We start from the raw sequence: 5,591 nt of genomic DNA on the forward strand, positions 1-5,591 counted from the left end.
TTACTGTTTCTTGTTATTCCTGTGTCTGAACTTTTAATCTTCTTTGCATTACATTAAATCATAATAATAACATCTGCATTTAAACTATGCTAAACTAAAACTTGTAAATTAAGCTAAATCATAAACAGTTCCCTCATTAAAAATATGCTGAGAGGAGTAAACCAGAACATGCTAATTAAATTGAATCATAATACCATGTTAATGTGATTTTATGTAAATGAAATTGAATCATAAATGGCATCCATATTTAAAATATCTGCAAGTGTTTTGAAAAAGTGCTGAAAAGAATAAATCAAAAGATGCATTTTAAATTGAATTATAAACAGCTTCCCCATTTAAAATATGTTAAAAGGAGTAAACCAGAACATGCAAATTAAGTTGAATCACAAATAACTTCCTTCTTTAAAATATGCTGAAAAGAATAAACTAGAACATGTAAATTAAATTGAATCATAAATAGCTTCAGCATTTAAAATATGCTGAAAGAAATGAACCAGGCATGTAAACGAAAGTGAATCATGAATAGCATCCACATTTAAAATATGCTGAAAGGAATAAACCAGAACATGTAAATTAAGTTGTATCATAAATAACTTCCGTCTTTAAAATATGCTGAAAAGAATAAACTAGAACATGTAAATTAAATTGAATCATAAATAGCTTCAGCATTTAAAATATGCTGAAAGAAATGAACCAGGCATGTAAACGAAAGTGAATCATGAATAGCATCCACATTTAAAATATGCTGAAAGGAATAAACCAGAACATGTAAATTAAGTTGTATCATAAATAACTTCCGTCTTTAAAATATGCTGAAAAGAATAAACTAGAACATGTAAATTAAATTGAATCATAAATAGCTTCAGCATTTAAAATATGCTGAAAGAAATGAACCAGGCATGTAAACGAAAGTGAATCATGAATAGCATCCACATTTAAAATATGCTGAAAGGAATAAACCAGAACATGTAAATTAAGTTGTATCATAAATAACTTCCGTCTTTAAAATATGCTGAAAAGAATAAACTAGAACATGTAAATTAAATTGAATCATAAATAGCTTCAGCATTTAAAATATGCTGAAAGAAATGAACCAGGCATGTAAACGAAAGTGAATCATGAATAGCATCCACATTTAAAATATGCTGAAAGGAATAAACCAGAACATGTAAATTAAGTTGTATCATAAATAACTTCCGTCTTTAAAATATGCTGAAAAGAATAAACTAGAACATGTAAATTAAATTGAATCATAAATAGCTTCAGCATTTAAAATATGCTGAAAGAAATGAACCAGGCATGTAAACGAAAGTGAATCATGAATAGCATCCACATTTAAAATATGCTGAAAGGAATAAACCAGAACATGCAAATTAAGTTGTATCATAAATAACTTCCGTCTTTAAAATATGCTGAAAAGAATAAACTAGGACATGCAAATTAAATTGAGTCATAAATAGCTTCAACATTTAAAATATGCTGAAAGAAATGAACCAGAACATGCAAATTAAGCTGAGTCATAAATAGCATCCATATTTAAAATATGCTGAAAGGAATAAACCGGAACATGCTAATTAAATTGAGTCATAAATAACTTCGATGATTGAAATATGCTAAAAGGAGTCAACCAGAACATGTAAATTAAGTTGAATTTTGATTTATTAATATTATTTATAACTTGAAATGCGGACAAAAACGCCTCTCTCACAAAACGTGTTTGATTTGTTTTACAATCAAACTCAAATTTTATTTAGTAAAAACAGTAAAGGAATTTAGTTCTTAACATTTTTAATGTTCTGCGTTTATATACTTAAACTTTCTAAAGTTCTCCACACCGGTTCCTCAAATTTTTTAATCTTTAAACCAAAACTTGAACAGTCAAGCAGTTTTGAACAGTTAAAAGTGCACACAAATAATGTTGTCAAATTAAAAACATGTTTTATTTTCTTGTGGTGAGAAATTCCTGCTCAATGTTTCCTTAAAATACATATTTGTAGTAGTTATATATTGTATATTAGAAAGGATATTTGCTTTTATAAAAAAAAAAAAAGTTTACTCTTAAGGAAAAAAAACAACGATGAAGGAGAAACAATCACGTTGGTAAAAGGAGCAAATAAAACCTCCTAATATTGTAAAAAGCGAAAAATGCATACACCAAAATTCTGAATATTTTCGACGTTTTCAGCAAAATCATTTCTTGGGCAGTGCGTCAAGTAAACATTTCATCAAATAAAGAGGTTATTATCTTTACTTGTTTGAACTTCGTCAAAAGCATTAGATTTAAGGGGATTTAACGATTAACACTATGAACAAGGGAAAACAGCATAAAATAAAAGCAGTTGGACTGAATTCTGAGTCATCCTCAGGATTCTAAGCCGGGAAACATGCTTGGCCATCAAATGCATTAAATCCTATATCACCCATCATACTTAAGCATACACTGTAAAAAAGGGTCTTTCAAAACTGAGCAGAACAAATGTGTCAAAATAGCTCCGAAACATAGTCGAATTTAAAATCCTCATGCAGGACTAGATTTAGAAATCCTAAGGCCCTAGAAACAAAAATATTGTAGGCCCCATAGGGTTTCGAATTCACGTGTTGCTAATTTACAAAATGCTTTTAAAATTTTAATAACAAAGGTAATAAATTATAATATTTGTAAATTTGTACCTACATTTATTATCAGTTTTTGTTAACTTTAATCGACAATTCTTCGATAATCGGCACACAAAACAAAAATATTTGTAATGTTTAGGAGGCCCCTAGACATGTAGGAACCCTAGACGCGGGACTCTCACGCCTTATGATAAATCAAGTTCTAACCCCATGTACTCTATATTGAGTATAATGACATATTCGAAACAGCATGTCCTCATTTTTGAGCAAAATGTATAGTTTAAAAAAGGAATATATGCTGTTTTAGGCATGACATTTTACTCATTAATAAAAGCATGTAATTTTCAAATTTGGTTATGTTTATTCTGGAGCTATTATAACGTATTTTCGCTCAATTTCGAGAAATTCCTTTTTGCAACGTACGAAATACAACTCAGATTCAAAAGAAAACAAAAAAATTAGTGTAAGGAGATACACGAGTAAAGCAGCAGTTTCGTCAAATATTTGAGAATTCGCATTTCATCAAAAAGGACAAAATAATTGTTGTCAGAAATGACGAAACACAGATCAATCGTTGCTATATTGACAAAAATGAGAAATTTATTTGTACAAGAATTCATCAAAGCAATAGTATTAAAACTATAAAAAAAAAGAAACTCCATCTCCAAGTCAAGTCTTTTATACATTCTTATCTTCTACTTCCAAAACAAAATAAACTAGATTTTTCAAAAAAAAAGTTCAAAATGCAATTCTCAAATCCATTGAAAGCACTCGGAAGAAATGTATTATATCTAAACAAAAGCAATCGGTTCAAAGAATAAAGGCTTTATGAATTTTTGAACAATAGAAAATGCTTTCTATGAAGTTAAGAGTGGGTGAAAGTCATCGTTAAAATGGTAAACCTTCCATTTACCATTTTAACAACCTTTACAACAGAAAGCAGAAAAAAACAACAAAGCAGTATCTGTCAATAGATATGGACTTTACTCACACTTTGTTTTGGGAAGAAGATTCCGATTTATTCCTCTACTTACTTGTTTTATACCATTCCATGCATCTAAAAAGTAAAATTTGCTATTGTTGTCATCAAATAATAAATTTGTATTCATATATGCTGGCCCCGTTGTCGAAAGAATATTTATTTCGTTGTAGCCTTAGATCGTGGGCGTGATCTCTGGGAAACCAAATGCGTACTCTGAAATTATATTTTGAAATTATGTCATATCCATGTATAAGTGATATCCATGTATAAGTGATATAACTTTGAAGAGAAAGAAATATTTAATCGAAATTTACAGAATTTATTTCTTTCTGTTTGTTCGGCACCCCGAAATAAAATAAAAATCTATTAATAAAAAACGGAGCTTAATAGAAATGTTAATTGCGCTGCGATTTACTTAAGACATCGGGCATTAATTCTCAAATTAGTTTCAACAATAGTTCCACCACAGGTGGTGCTGCAAACCAACTGAGAAATCTCAAAAAACAAAGTTTTATAGTTTATTGTCGAGAACAAAAATATTCGCTATCGTAAATATTGCATCTAAAGCTTTCTCACACACAAATTACTTCGTTTTTATTGCTTGCCACATTTCGATGCGCCATCTACTGTTGAACTTTTTAACTAATTTTTAAAGTGGGGAGAATAAACTGTGGCTTCCTTAAGTTTAACCGTACATTTCATATTTTGATTTTTTGCAAAATTTTAATTGCATCTTAAAGTGATTTTAAAAAAGATAGTGTGAAAGATATTGATGATATTATAGAACAGTGTGATGGCACCCACTATTCAAAAAAATTTTGAAGTACGTTTTTTCGTCAGCCCATCTAAAAATGGCCAACTTTAAGGTTGAACAACTGATAAACTGCAGAATCAATATACAAAAAACAAAAGGAATAAAACAAAGCAAAAACACAGTTTCTTACAACAACAAAAAATTTCAAAGTTTCAGAAAATTGCAATCTTGATGAATAAATTCACTCTTCTGACAGAACCGCAAAACGCGAAAAATAATGAAGCAAAAAATTAATTATGTTAAAAAATGGCCCATTGAAGCAAAAAAAAACGAGTGAAAACTCAAAAGATACAGCTTTTAATGAAATGGAGATTCCAAAAAAAGATTTATTTCAAAATAGGCAAGTATAGAAACTCGAATATGGTTTGACTTCAAAAAGCTTTCTTTTTTAAACTTTTAATGTTGTTGTTGTGGTCGGCCATAAAGGCAGAGTGGGTGCGATTGTTCTTGTTTCCCAGTGGCACTATTTATGGCCAAGAATTCGATTTCTGCCTCACCCATACATAATACCCGCTTATAGGGTGGACCCATACAGACATCCATTCATTCAGCCACAGATCGTAATTTTGATCTGAACCAGAGAACGATCAATCTCCAACTCAGTACCCCCAGAGGTGTATGTTGTTGTGGGAACGTGGAGGACTTTGTGACCGGACAGATTTAACGTGTACCAGTCCCCATTTGCAACGCTGGGAGTCATCGATCTGCTGAATTCAAACTCCCGTTCTCACGAGCGAGAGTCCAGCACCCTGCCAACCAGGCTATCCCGACCCTAAACTTTCAGCACAAATCATTTGTTCTTCAAAAATTGATTGCTTCTTTACATTTAAAACAGAATGGCAGCCTTAAGGAGGTCCCGATTTTTAACCAAAATCTCAAAATATAACGACAAAAATTAAAATAAATTTCCAAAACGTAAATTCGAACTCTAATCTTCAATAAACCCATCCGTATGACCAAGAAAACATGAGAAGAACACAAAGCAGCATTTATCCACTTCCGATATAAAATATTCAAAATAAATATTTTTAGTTTTTCTTTTTTAATGCATTTACGTTACATATTGCTCAAATTTTTAAGATGTTTAAAAATATATATACTTCGCAAAAAAATTTAAAGAATAATATTAACTATATATATATATATATATATGCATAAAATGTAATAACTATCCTTCAT

The sequence above is a fragment of the Parasteatoda tepidariorum genome, chromosome 1, assembly GCF_043381705.1.
Source record: "Parasteatoda tepidariorum isolate YZ-2023 chromosome 1, CAS_Ptep_4.0, whole genome shotgun sequence".
Classification (NCBI taxonomy): domain Eukaryota; kingdom Metazoa; phylum Arthropoda; class Arachnida; order Araneae; family Theridiidae; genus Parasteatoda; species Parasteatoda tepidariorum.